Source organism: Panthera uncia, chromosome E1, assembly GCF_023721935.1.
Source record: "Panthera uncia isolate 11264 chromosome E1, Puncia_PCG_1.0, whole genome shotgun sequence".
Lineage (NCBI taxonomy): Eukaryota > Metazoa > Chordata > Mammalia > Carnivora > Felidae > Panthera > Panthera uncia.
This window is the reverse complement of record NC_064814.1, coordinates 43,167,663-43,187,758: the sequence shown is the minus strand read 5'-3', so window position 1 is coordinate 43,187,758 and position 20,096 is coordinate 43,167,663. Positions and strand designations below refer to the sequence as shown.

The following is a 20,096-nucleotide window of genomic DNA, read 5'->3' as shown; positions in this document are numbered from 1 at the left end:
GCCCGGGAGGCCGAAGTTGCCGGGCGCGGGGTGGAGGCGGGGGCAGGCAGGGAAACAGGTAGCAGGGAGGAGCCGGAGCTGCCGGGAGAGGAGGGGAGGGCGGGCGAGGGCAGGCGAGCGCCCCCGGGAGCCCTTCCGGCCGCAGCGGCCTCGGCGAGCCCCGCTGCGGATCCCCGAGCGGCGGCCCCGCAGCGCGCCCGCAGACTAGCAACTTCCCGGGGGCTGCGCCGCGGCCAGGGGCGGGGGGCGGGGGCCGCGACCAATCGGCGCGAGGCTTCCGCGCCCCCTCCCCCGCCGCAGCACGCCTCCAGACCCGGTCGGGGGTGCGGGGAGCAGCCCCAGTCCCCACGGACGGCCAGACGCGAGGGGCTCCAGCCCGTGACGGAGGACGCCCAGACGCGGGGGTCTCCGGGCTGCGGTGCAGGCCCAGGCTCCGCTTCTTCCCCTCAATGCGCTCAGCCGAATTATGGCAACCCGCAGACTAAGTGCCGCGGGGAGACCTATGGGCCCCGCAGGGGTGACATCACCTGACACCCCAGGATCTCCAAGCGCAGTTTTTGGGGCCGGTGCGGCCGTCAGGCCCCTCCCCTAGACAAGCCTGGGGGACGGCGCTGACGGGGTTAATGTCCTGCCCGCCCGCGGAAAGCCTCGGCCGCGCGGGAACTCTTTGCTTCCAAACCTTAACAACCTCATCTATTTAAACACCCGTGACCTAAAAGCCGGGCAGTTCTGCCCTACACACCAGAGGGCGGCGGCTGGAGAAAGGCGGGAGGCTGGGGGTTGAGTAGGGGCAGTGGAGGACCAACTGGGGGCAGGAGAGCCTCCAGGGTCTTCCCTGGGTTCCCCGGGAGACTTCTTTGGGGATCCACAGCCGCAGCCCAGGAGGCATACCTTGTATATATAATCACATGCAAGCTGAGGGAAGTCTGGGGTCAAGATGCCTCTGAGAACAAAACCTGAGGAAGTGAAATTCCTTCTAAGACCTCGCAAGAGCAGTGGAGAGGTTGGGGGAGGGGGTGGTGGCGGAGGGCTTTAGGCCTCCTAGGTGCCGATTCTATGGGACCCAAGGCAACTTTGCTGCAGATATGGTCCTGTGGGACCCTGGAGGAGGGACCAGGCTAGGGTGGGCAAGGGCAGGGGGCGCTGAAGCTCCTCTCCAGAACCCAAGAGAAGCGAAGCAGTGGGCCCACCAAGGGAACCCTGCGCTGGGCCATTTATGCTAGTTTTACCTCAAATAGTGAGGTCTCTGATAGTGGAGCACACCCTCCCCACCCCTCAGCCCCCATCATCAAGCAGCTGACAGGCAAAGCCTTCATGGGACCCAGCTCTACTGGGACCCATCCACATGGGGCAGGGCTCCTTCCTCATCATTCCAAACAAGCACAGATCTAGTTCTTTTGAGGAGAGAAGCAGACCCTCACCCGTAATGCTGAAAGGAAGCCTGCAGCCAGTTCCGGCAGCTGCTTGGGTAGAGGCCTCCAACTCACAGCAGGTCAGGTGAACCCCTGGGAAGGTGCAGGGGAAGGGTGTGAAAAGCCTCCACAGGTGGCTGCAGTGGGTGTTTTTCAACTCTGAGGTAATGCTGGCCCCTCCCTGCATCCACTCAGCCTTCCCCCTTCCCAACCCTCCTGGCTCAGACTCTGCCTCCGTCTCCTGCGGCCCCTCCCTGCTCAGCTGTCACCCTCCCACCATCCCTGACTTGCACACAAGACTGGGAGGGCCAAGCAGGCACCTGGAGCTTGGCAGAGAGGGGGCTGTGCATCTCCAATGAGATGCTCCAGAAATAGAGCCAGGATGGGAGAGGAAGCAAATTGAGCTCTCAGAGGAACCGGAGGGAGGATGGTGAGGGTGGAGGAGCAGAGAGGGGCCCAGAGCCTCTCTTCTTCCCACGTGGAAGTCTCAGAAGGCACAGAACCCAGAAGAAAGCTAGAAACAGGAGCTCAGCCCAGGGAAGCAGCAGCACTGCCCTCTCCCCAATAACCACTACCACCATCAAGGCAGCCTGGGCCCTCTCTGTATCAGCAGGGGTTTTCCCGATGGCCACATCCGGAAACTGACTGCGAGGAGGCCATAGATGTATGTTTCTGCGTGAGACACATACATTTGCATACACTTTACATTTTTATCTACAAAGGCTTGAACACACTATTTTCAGCATTTTCAAGCTAAAATGTTACAGTTGCTCTCCTTAGCGTTGCCATAGTTTGCTTTTCTCCTACAGTCTGTCCAATCCTGTCCTGGACCTCCCGCTCCAGAACACAATATAGGGTACAGGGAGAGAGGAATCTTGGAGGAACACTTCTAATAATTAACAGAGAATGTCTGCGGTACACCTGGCTTGGATCTTAGTGCTTTGCTTACAAGATTATCTCACTGCGAACCTCAGTGTCATCTCTGTTCCCTCCATTTTCTAGATGAGAAGCCTGAGGCACTGAGCAGCTAAGTAAACCCTTCCAGCCCTCCTCCATCTCCACACACAGTTTCATACACGTGTCCTGGGAAAGGGTAGTTACCTCAAGATGCCCTTGATGCCTTTTCTGGTGGCTTCCAGTAGGTGGTTAACACCACACAGCCCGACTCTTGGCTTGGAGACAGGTGTGTGGGTCTTTGAGCACCAGGGTGTTTTGAGACCGGAACAGAAGTCTCCAGATTCCTGGCACTAAGGATGGGGAGGAATGTGGAGAGACCCAATCCAACTTCCTAGTAAGGAAGGAGTTAAATAATCATTCTCATCTGCATTGTGCCAAAGGTTAAGTGCTCTGCCAACAACCCCAATCTCTCAGAGTGGCGGAGGGGCTTTCCTGTGCGCAGACTGCCCTGATTCAGCGAAGTGCAGACCTGCCTGAGTACCCCAAGGCACTGAATCAGCACTCAACGCACCTCATCTCGCAGCCCACACTAACCATTCTCTGTCTAGGCTTTTGAGTGAACACTCCCCACCTTTGCAGGTAGGCTGTCCTCAATTCCCCACCTCCCTTGGTGACCACCTGCTCCTGCCTCACCACCCGTTGATTTAAGGGGGACTTAAGTCTCGGTTGCCTTGCCCATAGTGCTGGGCTGATGATGAGAGGCTGAGTGGGAAGGAGATATATCCCATTCTGAAGGTCAGCGGCCTTGCCCTTAATTCCCAGGTGTGCCACTCACTGCCTTCACAACAACCAACACTTGATTCTACCAGCCACTCAGCCAGGATGGAAAAAGGGTGACTGTGCTTACAGCCAAAACTGGGTATCTCCACTTTTCTTGCCTCCTCACTGGTAGCAAATCCTGCTCCACTGTGCACAACAGGAAGGCTCCAGGAGTCCCTGCTTCCTTGATCACCTGGAGGTCACTGCTGGTGAAAAGGATGTCCATTCACCTCTTCCCATGCTGGAGCTGGCAGGGGGTACCAGTGTGCAGAGGTTGGATGTACAGGTGGGGATGGAGGGCCTATGCTTTCAAATTAAAAAAACAAAAACGCTTGGGTGGCTCAGTTGGGTGAGCAGCTGACTTCAGTTCAGGTCATGATCTCAAGTGTTGTGAGTTCGAGCCCAGCAGCTCGCTGCTGTCAATGCACAGCCTGCTTCAGATCCTCTGTCCCCCCACCACCGCCCCTCCCCTACTCACACTCTCTCAAAAATAAATAAACATTAAAGTAAAAACAAAAACAAAAGTCAGACTATGATAGCCAAAAAAACCCCAAGACTTTGTATCCTTCCTGCCAGATCAGCTCTTTCAAAGCTGGAACTGCATCTTTTTTCACTGGGGTATCCACAGCACTCTGCCCAGTGGATGACTGACTCGGGTAGACTGTAAAGCAGCCATAATCATATTGTGCCCCAAGATCAGACTTCCTGCCCAAAGCCCAACAGAATGGCATTCAATAATACGGGTTGAATAAATCAAACGAATGACAGCTAACATTTACTGAGTGCGTCTTAAGTGTGGGGCCCTGCTCTATGTGCTTCATGTAGGTTATCTCACTTAATCCTCATAATAAGCCAATGAGATAGGCACTGCTCTATGCTCCCTACCCCAGAAGTAGACAGGCTAAGTCACTGGCCAGCTAGTAGCTGGTAATACTTGGAAATGAACTGAGATGCTGAATCCAGAGTCCAGGTGTGTAATCTCTGTATTGGGCTGCCATAAGAGTGAACTAATGAATGAACAGAATGAAGCTAAACTCAGAGAGAGGAAGAAACTGGAGCCATAGGGGGAATGCAAAGCAGTGTCATTCCAGAACGTGCCCCCCCCCCTGCCCCCCCCTCCCCCGCCTCCCCTCCAGGGCCACCAATGATTAAGCAAAAACAGAGCTGGTTTTCAAAGAAAGCCCCATCTACTACAACAGGGCAGATGACTCTGGAGATAAACTAGATGCAATCAATCCAGTGACAGTTTCCTGAACTCCAGTCCCCACTGAACCCCACTGCTTCTATGCCTTGGGCCAATCTTGAACCTTTCCCATCTCATCTTTTGAGTCTGTAGGTGGGTACCCAAGTAGATCAGGCAGATGACTTCCAGACTATAAACTCTGCTTCCTAGCCGACCTTGGGTGGGAGGGCTGTTTCTGGGTCCTTGCTTCATTTTCTTTACCTTGGTACAGTAAAGCAGCATTTACTGTTCTGAAATTCACCCTCACCCCTAGGGCCTGGAAAGCAGAAAATTCTCCAGGCCTCTATTGGGTCACCTCTTAGGGAGAAGGCTTGGCCTTTGTCCTCTTCTGACCTGTCTCTTCCCAGCCTCCTTGCTTTGCCAATGACAGTGAGATCTACAGATAGCACAGATTAACTCAAAGCCCTCCCCAATTATTTCTTTCTCCCAAAGTTTTGTGTCAGCTTGAGTCGTAAGAAATATCTGCAGCCCTGGCAAGACGTAAACCAGAGAACTGCATTCACCCCTTTGCTGCCTCCCTCAGCAGCATGGCCAGGAGAAGGCACAGTGACATCCAACTCCCTGTAGCCATGGAGCTCCCCACACATACCCACATGCCCAGCTCCCATGGCCAGTGGCCACAGCGAGCCCAGCTTCTTGGACACAATAGCTGCCTTAGATTACGCTAAGTATATACTATACTATATGCAATTTCGGGAGGGTCTCATGCCAACCCCCGGCTAAAGTGGCCCTCCTCACCCGACTTGGCTCAAATCGCACCCCCCAGGGGTCAACGTGAGAGGTTTCCTAAAGAGTCAATCAGAGGGCTCAACAGTAGAGTGTGGAGACCCCTTCCTAATTTACTCACCACAGCATCCCCATCAGCATTTGGAAAGAAGCCAGCAGAAGAGACTGAAGGATTCTTTAAGTCCCCAAAGTCCAGAGAGAAAGTTCAGCGGTTCCAACCTTATCAGCTCTGAGTAAAGCAGAGGCATGTCCACCTGGGGTCAGAACTCACAGGCTGGCTCTCTGCCCTCCTGTGGCCACCATTCCGCTGAAGCTGGCTGTGCTTCTGGTTCTCTCAGCCAGAGTTCTGCAGATGCATCCCAGCCCCGTGCTGCTCTGCCAGGAGCTGTGACGCCACCAGCCAGGCTGGCCCTGTCCCTGTCAGGCCCAGGAGTGGCCGCAGGGGCTGAGGACAGGCTGTCAAGGAGATTGGCTCCAAGAGGTGGTGGCTCGACATTCAGGAAAGCGACAACAAAGGAGCATCAGAGCCTAGTCAGTGGTGCCTGTCATCAGGGGAGTCTTGTGTTGGGGTTACCGTGCAAGTTTGCGGTTGTGTGGCCCTGTCTCTTTAAGGACCGGGCCTCCTTAAGGCAAGTTCCCTCTGCAGTCACTCCTGCCACCAGCAGTCCTGCGGCAGACGGCGGGGGGCTCCCGGGTGCCATCTGGTGGCCCAACAGAGCAGCACCTCAGCCGCCAGACACGGTCCTGCCAACCCTGGCCACAGTCCAGACAAGAGGCCTGGAAATGCCTGTACTCAAATCTCAACCTTGCCTGAGCTCCAGGCTACCATTGTGAGTAATGAGGCTAGGGAAGGCAGGAGGAACTCCATTTGGGGTCAGGAGACATCAGGAACCTCCATGAGTAGCCCAGGAAGAATAACCACCCCACTTGACAAAAGCTTCTCTAGGATATTCTCAAATGGGGTGGGGGGGGGGTGATTTTTCCAGTTTCCCGGCTTGCTAGCTGCGGGACCTGGAGCACAGCTATGTGTATGTATCCTGTGCCTGTAAACACTGCAACAGTGGCCCTCAATCAGGGGAGGTACTGCCCCACAGAAGTATTTGCAAATGTGTAGGGGTATTTTATTATTTTTTTTTGTAGGACCATTTTAAAGCAAGAGATGTTAAAGTATCCTGCAAAATGCAGAACTCCCCAAACAATGTCTGTCCCCAACAGTGCTGAGAACACTATGTCAAAGTGCTGAGAACACTATTTGGTTAGGGGGAAAACGAAGATGGTCTCTTGGCAAGCTCATACCCCTCTTCTTTTCCCCATAATTCTTCCATTGATGTCCTCTTTAAATTTCACCTTTATAAGCTTAAAAGGAGAGAGGAAGTGGGCCACTTTCACAAGGGATGCCCCTTCCCAGAAGCTGGGTATACACCTGTACTCAGCTTGTGTTGGGCAGTCATGACCCTTGAAGGGAGAGGCGGATGGGTAGGCAGCCTAACTCAGACAGTTAGGAACAGCAGACAGTGTCCAAGAAGAATCACAGAAGACCAGTCACCCCTTTCCCCCAAGGGACCACCCCACCATCCTTCCCACATGGATGATTCAACCTAGCTCTGGCTTTCTCTCCCTGAACTGACCCAGAACGCCCATCTTTTACATAAGGCACTTTGAGGTTCTAGTCATAAAACCTTGTAACTCCTAATTTCTCCTTCCCCAAGTTCATTGCACTCTGTCCTGGGCTAGTCTGCTTAGTCTCATGAACACAGTCTGGTGCCAGCAGCTGACATAAGAAACCAACACATGTGACATGTATTCTAACAAAGGGAGAGTGGAAAAGAACAAAAGTCTGGCTGCAGTAGCCAAAACAAGCCACACAGTGGTCACATTTGACTTGAGTCTGTCAGTTTACACAGTCCCAAGCTCATGAGGCTGACGTCAATACAGAATGGTCAGTTGGAGGGAAAACTTGCCCAGCAACCCACAGCAACTAGAGCACTTCCCACTGCTGGCAGAATAAAGACCCACATCCTTTTGGTGGCACACAAGTCCCTGTGGCCTGGCCCCTTACTTCCTTCCAGCTTCATCTTTCAGTCCCCTGGTCTCTCTTGCTTTTTCAGAACTTTTGCACAGGATGGTATTTCCAGCTAAAATGCCTGGACATTTCTTCAATTTCCCTCCGATCTTAACTTGAATATCACTTCTGCTAGGAAGCTTTCCCTAACCACCAGACTAGGGAGGCCTGCATTTCAGGTTACTTGGTGCTTTTGTAAACCACTCAGTGTCTGTCTCTCCTGCTAGACTGAGCCCTCCAAGAGGATTCCAAACACCTCTCTCTTGTTCACCACTGTAACCCCAGCACCCTGAAATAGTGGTTTCAGTGAATGAATGAGTACATGAATGAATGGATGGCCAAATATGTTCCTGGTCACAAAGACTCTGGAATGAGGGAGTATAGACTCCTCAGCCAGCTCAGCTCCACCAGCTGGAGAAAAAAAACAAAAAACAAAACTGTCTGGGCTGGTTGGGATGTCATGAGAAGGGTCACGCTCTCTGGAAAGACTCAGAAAAAAAACAACAGGATCCTAGAATCAGATTTGGGGCAAGAGAATTGCTGCTCTAATTAGTTCCTAACTGTTCACATGAAATCCCAACTAAAAACTCCCCAATGTACAGGGCTCCCTTATGAAGCAGCCAGCATTTAATGCTGCACTCTTTTCTACCCAATCAGACTCCAACATGGAAATGGAATAGAAACCAAGAAATGGTTCAGCCCACTAAGGGAACTTTGGTCTCAATTCTCAGAGTCCTTCTCGTGGGCCCGTCCCAAATTTGCAATTACATTTGTTTTTAGAGGAGGGAGGCAAATTGTAGCTCTTCTCTGGGAAAAGAAAAGCAGTCCCTGGGTGTGCACCTGTCCAGTCTCCCCTCCCATTGTGTGGCAGGGGACAGAAGTTGGGAATCAGAGAAACAAGATGCCACTTGCCTAGAGCAATGCTGAACTCCCCTGTTCCGGGGGCCTGTCGGCGGGCGCTGGCACTCACTGGGTTCCGGTGATTACTTTGGTGTCCCTCCAATCAGAGATGAGAAATCTTGCTTTCAGCTCAGTGATGGGAGAAGGACGTGGAAACTGACTCTGGACTGTCTTCCCAAGGACCTAGCTTGAGAGTGTCTGAAGGCTGCCTGACAGAGGGCCAGACAGACAGACAGCAGGCTCTGTGGCTGCTGCTTGCACTGAGCCATGGAGGCCCCTGGGCCCAGGGAGCCCTGGAGGCACTGTGCCAGAGTCGCCCAGTCTGCTTGGCACATGCAAAAAAGGAAGAAGATTCCTTTTCATTTTCCCTTCACTGAAAGAAAGAGACAAAACACCCAATTTTTACTCAAGGTTTCATTTGTTGGGCCTTGGCTCTATCATGGTCTAGAAAAATCACCCTAGGCCCCTAGGGTCAGTAACCCAGATGGCTAGTCCTCTAAAGCTACCCGCCAGCTTCTTAGCTGCTGCCTAGGAAGGATGTACTGGCATAGGTAATATTCCCAGGGCTCCTCCCTGCCCTGAAATGATGGGACCGGTGGGAGGAGGTCGTAGTTGTCAATGATGGGCAGAGGAATAATAATAATAAGGGTGATAGCAGCAAACACACGGTGCTTATTGTGGCAGAGCTGATCTAAGGACTCTGTGTATTAAATCATTTACTAATCAGGGCATCTGGGTGGCTCAGTCAGTTAAGCGTCCGACTTCGGCTCAGGTCATGATCTCAGGGTTCGTGGGTTCGAGCCGTGCATCGGGCTCACTGCTGAGAGCTCAGAGCCTGGAGCCTGCTTCGGATTCTGTGTCTCCCTCTCTCTCTGCCCCAAACCCACTCACATTCTGTCTTCCTCTGTCTTTCAAAAATAAATAAATGTTAAAAAAATTTTTAAATCATTGAATTATCAAAGTAATCCTGACTACTCCAGAATATGTCTTTGCCCCTCAATACTCCACTACTCCCTCCACAGAAGGGAAAGAGCACTAAACTGAGTATACCCTGAGTCCAGGCCCTGGCTCTGCCACTAATCTGCTGTGTGAGCTTGAGAAACCCCCTTTCACTCTCTGGACCTTGGTTTCCTTACCTTGACATGCAGGGATGAAAGCTGTCCTATGATTCCTTGAGAGGCAGATGACCAGTAAATGGCTGCTAAGAGAGGGGAAAAACTTTCTTCTTTCCCACCCCTCAGTTCCCCAATATTTCTGGAAGTCCCATGGGTTTTGAGGGCTGGAAAAGTTGTTCATCAGCCCATTGAATATTCCCCAAGCTTTATATAAGACTCAGTGCCTTTGCCCAGGATACTTGTGATTGTGGATTTGAGACATGCCCAGAAGTCTCCAAGAGGCAAGGCAGTGCTTGGTGGGTCCAGAGAGTGGTGTGGACAGTACGCCATGGAGGGGGTGAGGGACAACCACTTGGAACTGAGTTAATGACTAAATGCTTCTTAGAGGAAGTGTCATTTGAACCAGGGCCCGGAAGGACACCTCATATTTCACAGGCAAAATTGGTGGGTGGGGAGGCAGTGCATTCTGGTGGGGGGGAGAGAAAAGCATAAGCAATTATCCAGAAATGTAATCGGGCAGAAATGGGGGTGAAGAGGGCAATTAGAATGGATGCCTGGAAGAGAAGGTTCTGGGGGGACTTGGGGAGAATATAGGCAGTTGCTAATATAATATGTGGCCTCAGCATGAATTCAGGGACACAACAGCATTTGCAGCTTTTCTTAGGCCTGTCTTTATAAAAAAGGGACACCTTTTCCCTGCAACACCAACAATAAAAGTTTCGGGCTCCCCTCCCCTCCCCTCCCTGTGAATTTGTGGGCAGAGGCATCCAGTTACTGAAAGCCTCAGTCAGTGTGTCCCTGGCTTCACCAATATGTATGTTCTAGGCACTGTGTCAAGCACATTACTTTCACTTTTTTTTCTTTCCAGGTTTATTAGAGTATAATTGACAAATAACATGGTGTAAGTTTAAGGTGTACAGGAGCGCCGGGTGGCTCAGTCAGCTGAGCGACGTTGGTTTCTGCTGAGGTCATGATCTCACAGGTTTGTGGGTTTGAGCCCCACAGCAGGCTCTGCGGTGGCAGTGCGGAGACTTCTTGGGATTCTCTCTCTCCCGCTCTCTCTCTCTCTGCCCCTCCCCAGCTCACAGTGCGCACAATCTCTCTCTCTTGAAATAAATAAACGTAAAAAAAAAAAAAAAGATTGAAGTTTAAGCTGTACAATGTGATGACTTATATGCATTGTAAAATGATTACTACAACAAGGTAGAGAAAACTGAGGTATCATTTCTACATCCTGCCTCACCTAAATTTTCACATCTCCACTGCCCTGGCCCTAAAGAAGAGGACCGGTAGTACACTCAGAACTTTCTCAAAAATTCTTTGTGCTCTGAACAAAGCTAGAGGCCCTGGGGGAAGATAGCACCACATGGTGAGGTATAAGACATTCACTTTCCTAAGGAAGGACGCTGCACTGCTGAGAAACCTTTTCACAGAAACTCAAAGGGTAAAAGTTCTGTGGAACGTTGGTTCTCCTGCAGTGCCATCTGGGGGGAGCACTTTCCAATGCTGCAGGCGGTATCTAATCTCTGAGGCATCCCTCCCACAAAGGCAGCCCCCTAGCCCTGCCTGGGCCAGGCACAGCTGAGTATTTATAAGGAGCACTTAAGAGAATCATTCCTATTCCAGAGCCACCAGGAAAGAGGGCCTGAGCTCATGGTCTGGGGTGGAGAGGGGGATGGTTGAGGACTTGGACCTGCAGCAGCCTCACGCTAAATGATTTCAGACGTCTGTCCCTGGCCGACCCTTCCAAGGTCAGCCCCATGCTCAGCTTCTAGGCTGGCAGGTTGCAGACAGGAAGACACTGTCCTTCTGCCTCCCAACCCCTCTGAATACTCAGGCTTTAGAGACCTCCTTAGATCTTAGCCATGACCGAGACGAAACCTGGTTCCTCACCCTGACACCCCTCCCATGGCCCAGTCTTCCAGACAACTCATTGCCCAATCCCTTACATGCCCACTGAGTTATTTTCCAGGTTCCTATTTCTATCTGATTATGCAAGTTTCTTTCCTCCACAAAGCCACGTGCTCATCACATGAGGGTAGCCACAAGTCACCAGCAAATGGGAGAAGGGTGCTGGGAAGAGCCCCTTTCCTGGACCCCAGAGCTGTGGGTTGCGTTTCTCCACTCTCTGCAGGAGACCGGGACCACCGGAGGGAGACCAGTACAGCCCCAGATGAGATCAGGACTTGGTTCTCAGTTTCACCAGAGGGCAGTCCCCAGAGGTGGCCCCTGCACGTGGGCTCTGTGCCAAGCAGCCCGAACAGAAGACAACCGCTCCATACAGGCCAGGAAGGACACACGAGGTGCCTCCCCTGAACACCAGCTGGACCCGGCTCCAGCCCTACTCTGCCTCGCAGATCCCTGGCTCTTGGGGCAAATGTACAGTACTGCCCGTTGGAGCAGAGCCACGCTAGGGGCTGCTGAAACAGGAACTTTTGCTGCTCCTGCAGGCCAGAGCCTCCACTCTGGGGCTTAGTTTTGGGGACGTGAGGCCCTTAGGGAAGCTGAGTTGTTTTTTGTTTTGTTGTTTTTTGCTGTTGTTGGGGTAGGTTTTGTTTTTGTTTTTTTCTAGAGGTAAAAGGCTGCTTTTGTAAAAGAAATCCAATTTGCCTCCCACCACGACTAACCACAGATGAGGAAGCAGCCAGAGAGAAGCTCTGGCCCCCGGAGCCCCTGGCTTCCTGCTGTTCTCTCTCAGAGACCACACATGGAGCTGCACACAAAGCAGGCCACATTTCCTTCCAGTCCTACAAGGAACCTTGACTTCCTACAAAGACTACTAATGCCAACATCAGTACACATGGGCACATCTACCCGTGGCAGCACTTCTGCTAATTTCTAACGTGGCTTTCAGGATCCAAAAGGAAGAGTTCTGTCTTGCCAAGGAGAACATAGCCTGAGACACCAACAGCAGCTGACTTCCCACCTGGCCTGCCTGACCCTGCAAGCAAAGATGCCTGATTCCAGGGTCAGTGCACTCTCTCCCATGAAGACCCTCGTTCTCAGGGAGCTGGTGGAGGTGTAGAAGCTTTGCTCAGGAGTAGTCAGGGTCACAGACACTTTGGCAAACAAGTTCTTTCTAAGTCTGCGAGAGGCAGGGAAGAATGGGGGAACCTGAACTGTGGCAACGTCCTGCTGTGAAGAACACCCAAGCTGCTAGCTCAGAAGCCACACTGCAATTAGCACCCTATCATTTGCTCACTTGTATGCATCTCACATGCCATCGAAAGACCATGTGGGGGTGCCTGGGTGACTAGTTGAGCATCTGACTTGGGCTCAGGTCATAATCTCATGGTCTGTAAGTTCGAGCCCTGCATCAGGCTCTGTGCTGACAGCTTGGACCCTGCTTCAGATTCTGTGTTTCCCTCTCTCTCCGACCCTCCCCCACTCGCACTCTGTCTCTCTCTCTCAAAAATAAATAAACACTAAAAACAAAAAGACCACATAGAAGGGGTGAGGCATATAGACTATCTGGTTTTTTTTTAACTAGTAGTTTATTCAGGCTTTTTCCCCCCTGTTCTACAAGTAATGAAGCCACAATACACATTTTTTAGACAATAAAAGAGTAAAATGTACATTAGCATTTTCTAGCCTTTTGGGACATGCATACAGTGGGGGTCTTTGCGGAGTTATAATCAAAGCAGCTCTCCAGAATGTGCTCACAAATTTCTCAGCCACCGATCCCTGGCCAGTCCAGCTTTCATTCTCTCCTGCATTCAGCAAGACAAGTTCTGTCTAGATGAACTATAACCTCACCTTGCTCAAGACCACCTTGGCCCTAAACACAAAGATGAGCCGCTGGGAGGAAACTCTAGTTCATCATCCAACTTTGCTCACAGTGCAAGCGAGATGTCTCTGGTTCCTTGGGGGAGGGAGGAACATCACCCACTTGTCAGCACTGCGCAAGGATACTAGAAACATAGTCTCATCTGTAGTGTCCTCAGTAGGAATCTGAGAACTGCTCCTGATAGCACCTGGGGACTTTCTTCCATGGAGCTGGGCCACAGCTTTGAGATTAGAAGGAAGTTTTAGGATTGGCCAGGGTGGAAACTGAGGAGGAGGAGGGGAGGGAGGGAGGTGCAGGAACAGAGGTTCCTGTAAAGAAAAAGAGAGGTTTGAATTCACCACCCAAACCCCAACCTGTGACAGGGACAAAGTAAATGGAGGTTGGTTTGCTATTCCAATCTCAGGAGAACAGGGGAGAGACGTGCTTTATCAAATTTTTTCACATCATGCCGCAGGCAAGAGATGCCGTGTCTGCACAGCATGCTGGGGCAAGCAGAGATGGAAACAATCAGTATCTCCTCACACCTTCAACACATTCTAGGCACTCTGACTGGGAAGCTCGGGGAAGGAACAGGGAGAGATGGCCGTCCTATTTTCAACAAACCTCCCAGTGGCCACAGTCTTCATAAGCATTTCTGACTTTAGAAGCCCCCACAACTGCCAAGATGAAATCAGTGAAACTCCAAGGCAGCAGTCCTGGTCCCCACAGCTGATGACATGGGACAATGCCCAGGTGAATTCCCCTGTATACTCAATGGGGCTGAGGCACGCTTCCCAGGAGGACACCCTATCCGTGGGGCATGGTACTGAAGAGTTGATAGCCTAGAGGAGAATGCCATGGCTTGGGCCAGACATTAGTTTAGCCAATCTTGTCAAAAGGTTCCTGTTTCCTGGCTCAGGAGTTCAAAGGCCTGCCGGCCAAGAGAGAAGCTGACAATTACTTTACAAAAGTAGAACTGCCCACACAAGAGTGGCTCTTCTTGGGCTGGGTTAGCCCACCTTCCCATTCCAGGTGCAGGAGGAGGGTGGGGACACCTGCTAATTCCCCCAGGGCACTGCTGCTAAAAGCACCCAGCATGTTGCAGGACCATCCAAAGCCAATCACATCAGCAATAGCGTCACGGGGCCAGTTTCTGGGCTGCTGCTATTCCGGATGCAGAGTTTAATGGTCAGGATGTGGGTTCCAGAGACAGAACAGACCTGGGTTTAAGACCTGGTGCCCATAATTCAATCTCTCTGGACCTTGGTTTCTTTCATTGTGAAATGAGGATAGTAATGGTAACTGCCTCATTTGAGACGGTTGAAATGGGATAACAGATGTAAGACACCCCATGCTGCCTGGGGTGCCTGCTCCATGCCTGCTACACACTCAGCAACGTTAACTATCATCATTATGCTGCTTGAGCTTTGTGGGCGCACACACACCACTCTCTGGAGGGCCAAAACAAGGCAAAAAGTGAAACAGCTCCCAACCCCCGCAAAGGTTACAGCAAACCCAGTGAAGAGATACTGTGAGATGTGCTGAGGTTACCAAAGCCAAACCACACCCTTTGTTTTCTGTAGGTGTCTCATCTTTATTGCAGAGTTAACTCATTAGCATTTTTAAAACAGTCAAAGCAACCCTAATCCCTATTAGAAGTGTGTATCCTCCATACTTTGCTATTCAATAGCTGCTAGAGCAAGAAAAAGAAGATCCATCTAGAAAAATATAATCCCTTCACCTTAAAGTCAGGGCTGTCAGGCCTAAGAGAGCCTGGGAGCTTCTAGACTGGTAAAGGTCTTTGAAAGGCTTCCAGGATAATGGAAACTGAAAAAGTCAGTTCAGTATAGACTTTCTTGAGGAACAGAATTTTCTCCAAGACGCCAAGTATAAAGCACCCACCTTGGGAAAAGGGAAATGGGTCTGAAGTGTCTAAGTGTGCTCAAAGAAAAAAAAGATATATGGGTAATTTTATGTTAAAATGTTAAAATTGTAAACCTTGCATTATCCAGAGTAAACACTAAATCAGAATGGTGGACTAAGAAAAAAATTTTCTTAGAAATTAGTATATATGAATCCCCCCCCCCCCCCCCCCCATAAATGATGAGACCACATTTAAGGGCATTTCCCCTGTGGACGAAGAACCCAACTTCCCAACCCTCTTCCGAAGGACCTCGGGCTATGGTGTGCCCACCAGAGTGTATAACACCCTTTTCATGTTTTCATATATTAGCTCTTGGTTAATGTTGCATGAAATTTGATGATCCTGCTAGGAAAGGGAAGATGATTCATAATCATCTATTCCTAATCCACAGACCCTTGTTGAAAGCCTGCTAGGTTTAGGGTTTGAAACACTGGGGCTGGAAACACTGGTTTGAAGACAAATGGCCCTCTTATTTACACGAGGAGGCCCCAGACGCCTGCAGAAATAGTAAATTCAGCTCTCCCTACTAAGTCCTCTACTAGTTCCAGCATGAGCTTGTGTGAGAAGCAGGTCCTCTGACCCCAGCTGGGCTCCCGGACAGCTCCTAGGGGGCGGGGCCAGATGGGGGCGGGGCCGCGGGCTCCTGGTCACGTGACAGGACGCAGCAGCATTTAAATTTGAAACGGAGCACCGCGGCTAAGCCTTGTTGCCAACCAGAGTTGCCTCCACCTGCACGCGTGATTAATCCGACATCAAATCAGAAGTCGGGTGGCTGCCCGACGCTCGAGGACCCCGGCAGGAGAGGCGGCCTCGGTTTCTGCGGTTTACGCAGTTATTGTGATGCAAATGTATTCAGGGATGGGGCCTTGTTTCTCTGACTCACGCTCCGAGGCAGATGCCGAAACCCTCGGGGGATCTGCCTACATACTCTCAGCACCTTGCGGGGTGAAAGGAGGCCCAGGATCTCCCTGCTGTGGTGGGAAGGGACCGGCCAGGGGGTGTGGCATGTGTGTTGGTCTGGCCACGCTGCAGCCAAACAACTAGACGTAAGCGGTGGACGTTCCAGGAGGCACTGGCTAAAGCGGGAGGAACCAGCTCCAACCTTTTATTCAGGCTTTAAAACAAACAGATCAAAGAGTTTCCGTTTCCTGGCCTCGGTGTCAGATCCACTGGGGAAATCCCAGGAGCAGAAGGGGAAAAAGCGAGAAAGCAAAGGCGCACCTGTCCTAGGCGCCAGGCCAGCCTACTTCCTCTTGGTGTCTCCCCCAGCTCTTACTGGCAGGAGCCACGGTCAGGGTCTCCAGGATTTCCCCCAGGGGCACTTGGGGGAACTATTTACAGTCCCTAGCATCTGAAGACATTCCTTGGAAGCGCTTCAACGATGTCTTTTCACAGGGTTTAAAACGTCCTAGCAAAAATGGAAGATCTGAAATCCAGATGAGGGTTACCTGAAATTCAAATTATCAGGCAAGGGTTTGCTTACTCAGGTCTCCAAAAGTACAACTGCTAAAGGAGAATGTAGCCAAGTGGAAGACCCTAGTGTCCCTTAGACTCCTTCAGACCATTTTGGGTTTGTAAGAAATACACCAGTGGGCAAAGCTCATTCATTTATTTTTCTTAAGACTGGTGCCTCCATCTCTCTGTCTCTCTCCCCCCCCCCCCCCCTCTCTCTCTCTCTCTCTCTCTGAGTTTATTTATTTTGAGAGAGTAATTAAGCAGGGGAGGGGCCGAGGGGGGGGGGGCGGGAATCCCAAGCAGGCTCCACACTGTCAGCACAGAGCCTGCCTTGGGGCTCAAACTCACCAAAGGTGAGATCATAACCTGAGCCGAAATCAAGAATCAGACATCAGTGCTTTACCGACTAAGCTACCCAGGCGCTCCTCTGTCTCCTGAAAAAGAGGCACTGGCCCTTTTCAAAATAAGAAACATGGCTTCAAACTAATTAGCTGTGGATCCCTTGGCACATTACCCAACTTTCTTAGGCCTTGGTTATGTCATCCATAAAATGGATTAATAATACTAACCTCTTATGGCTGTGAGAACAAATGAAACAATGCACAAATTAGATATGAATACTTGTGTGTGTGCCATAAAAGGACTAGAAATGCAACAAACTGTTAACTGCAGGATCTTTCTGGAGAGAGGAGCGCAAGTAGTGGGAATAGGTGACTAGAACTGATATGTTTTATTACAAAGACTTCAGTACTATTTTCATCTTTATATTAAAAATGTTTATTCATAACACAAGGACTGATTCATGGTATGTACTCATGTTAATTTTTAAAACTGAGATCTAGGGGTGCCTGGGTGGCTCAGTCCATTAATCGTCTGACTAATCGTCTGACTTTGGCTCAGGTCTCCCTCTCTCTCTCTGTCCCACCCCTGCTTGTGCTCTGTCTCTCTCAAAAATTAATAAACTTTAAAAAAAGAATTAAAAAAAATAAAATAAAACTGAGATCTTAATTCTAACTTAATTTTCCTTTGGGGCTTCTGTTTCAAGGTGGAAGACTGAACACGTAGAGGGTTTTTTTGTTTGTTTTACACCATTTTAATAAACTTGTCATAGGCCTCTCCCTCTTAACCCAAATCTCTAGACATGATCTAAATCATGTATTAACACAAAACCTGTAACAGGATACCCTAACACAGGGTACTCTCAAGACCATGAATTCTAGGTAATCCCTGAAATAGGGGATAGGGGTATCAGGTTGAAAGAAGAGACCACAGGCAACAACATACCCAGGAGAGGACTGCTACCAAAACAGTGTGTAGGGTGGGGTGCAGGAAAGAAGTAGATCCTGGAGGAGGAGGGCACTCAGGGGCAGACAGCTCTCTGGGACTCGAGCAGAGAGGAAGTAGGAGGAGTGCCCAGGTGGTTTAGCACCCAGAAGCCTCTTCTGTCCCATCCTCTCTTCCCCAAAACCCAGAGCCCAGCTGTCTTTTTCACACAGTGGCTTTTATTCCATTTCTGGTTCATAGAGATGTAGATCTTATTTTTGAGCACAGCTATAGCTTTTTAATTGGAGAAAAAGTTTTATCTATCATGGCTTTGTTTAGAGCAGGGGGAAAAGCTTAAAGCATGAATTCACAGCATGAACTCGATCTGAAGTTTGAAATGATTGATTTTCCAGGAAGAATAAGTCCAAATATTGGTTTGAGAGGAAAATGGAACAAATTATTAACCTTTAAGAAAATGGACAAGTAGGCAAAGATCTGGATATGAGATTCTGTTGGCTAGAAAGGTAAGGGGATCTAAATCTTTACAAACAGAAAATGCCCATGTTATATGAACTGTTCCATGTCACTGAAACAGATGGGAAGCTACCCAACTAATTTCATGATACTACCATAACTCTGACACTAAAACTGGATAAGGACAGCAAAAGAGAGAAAACTATAGATCAATATTTCCTATGCCATAAATGCAAATGATCTTAATTTTCAAATAGCATATTGAATCTAGCAATGATTTTATTATTTTTTTTAAGTTTATTTATTTATTTTGAGAGAGAGACAGCACCTTTGCCCTCATGAGCAGGACAGTGGCAAAGAGAGGGAGAGAGAGAATCTCAGGCAAGCTCCATCCTGTCAGTACAGAGACCCTCTCGGGGCTTAAACTCACAAACCTGGTGAGATCATGAACTAAGCCAAAATCAAGAGTTGGACACTTAACTGACTGAGCCACCCAGGCACCCCTAACAATGTTTTTTAAAAAACAAGTATGTCTCAGAGGCACTATGCTTGGTTGTGCAGGTTGTGCACTGCACAACTTGCTGTTGTGTGAATAAGTTGTTTAGTGCACCAATGAACCTGTATATCAGATTCTGTATATCAAACCAAATAGGATTTCATCCCAGGAATATATACCTAGTTCAACATTAGGAAATCTATTTGTGTAATTTACCATATTAATAGATTAAGGAAGAAAAAGTGTATGATCATCTTAACATATTTGAGAAAACCATTTGCCAAATGTTAACACTCATTTCTGCTCAGAAAAACAAAAACAAACAAACAAACAAACAAACAGAAAAAATACTCCCAGAAACTAGAAATAAAAAGAACAGCAGGGGCTCTGAGAGTCCTAAAATTCTCACTGGGTTGGTGAAGTATCCACATACAAATTCTTTGAGGTTACCCTCATTGATCCATTCCATAAAGCTATTGAAAGAAATCCTGACACCCAGTGGGTCACCAAACTAGTTCACCAGCACAGGGAGATGCGAGGGCTGACATCTGCAGGCTGCAAGAGCCATGGCCTTGGAAAGGGTCCCAAGTTCCACCACGATACTGGTGGTTCTTGCCATGCAGTTTGCAGAAGACACAATACTCTCCAGCTTCAATGTCACCCACCACTAATATAAGTAATGTTTGTAAAATTCTTACCTGATAAACAATTCAGAGTAGTCAAAAAAAAGAAAAGAAAAGAAAAGAAAAGAAAAGAAAAGAAAAAGAACAGCAAATTTCCTTAACTTAAAAGCAAATCTATAATTAGCATACTACTAAAATATATAATTAGCATACTACTTAAAAGTAAATCTATAATTAGCATACTACTCAGTGGTAAATGGTTAAATGTATTCACATTAAATCTTAAAAACTGGGCAAAGAATATCACACAGAAGAGGAAATAGGAGTCACCAAAGAATATAAGAAAAGATACTGTATCCTTATTAGTAATTGGGATCATATGTACATTGAGATATGTTTTTATCCATTAGGTTGACTGGCACAAATGAAAAATAGTAACAAATGTTGGCGAGAGAGTGAACAGGTTGTCTCAAAAAGTGTGGGGAGAGTATAAACTGGAACATTTTTGGAGGACAATTTGATATTAATATTTAAAATGCACATGGTTTTCAACTTTGCCAGTCCATGTCTAGGTCTTCTCTAGAGAAATACTCACACCTATGCACACATGGGTTATGTACATGGTTTTTCATTGTGTCCATGGATTTAATCATAGTGTTGTGTGGAATAGCAAGAAATTGGGACATCCTTCCAGGGATGAGATTAGATTTGTCCCCTTTCTCTTTTCTCTAGAAAGGAGAAATGCCCTCCCCCAAATGCTCTTGGAATCACAGACCTTATAACCTTATAATCCCTCGGGCATTCTGTCTTAAGTCAACCACTTTGGAACCACTGACATCAGAGGCGGCCTCCTTGCTGCAGTCTAGGAAAGATGGTGTAAGAAGACCCACTGAGTTCTGAGGGTTTAAAAAGAGAAGTTTT

At 49.2% G+C, this 20,096-nt stretch overlaps 1 protein-coding gene across 1 annotated transcript in view; it reads right to left on the bottom strand.

Moving 5' to 3' along the window:
- The window catches only part of ABR (ABR activator of RhoGEF and GTPase), a 182,090-nt gene that overhangs the window by 140,067 nt on the left and 21,927 nt on the right, over positions 1–20,096 (bottom strand). The window lies entirely within an intron of this gene.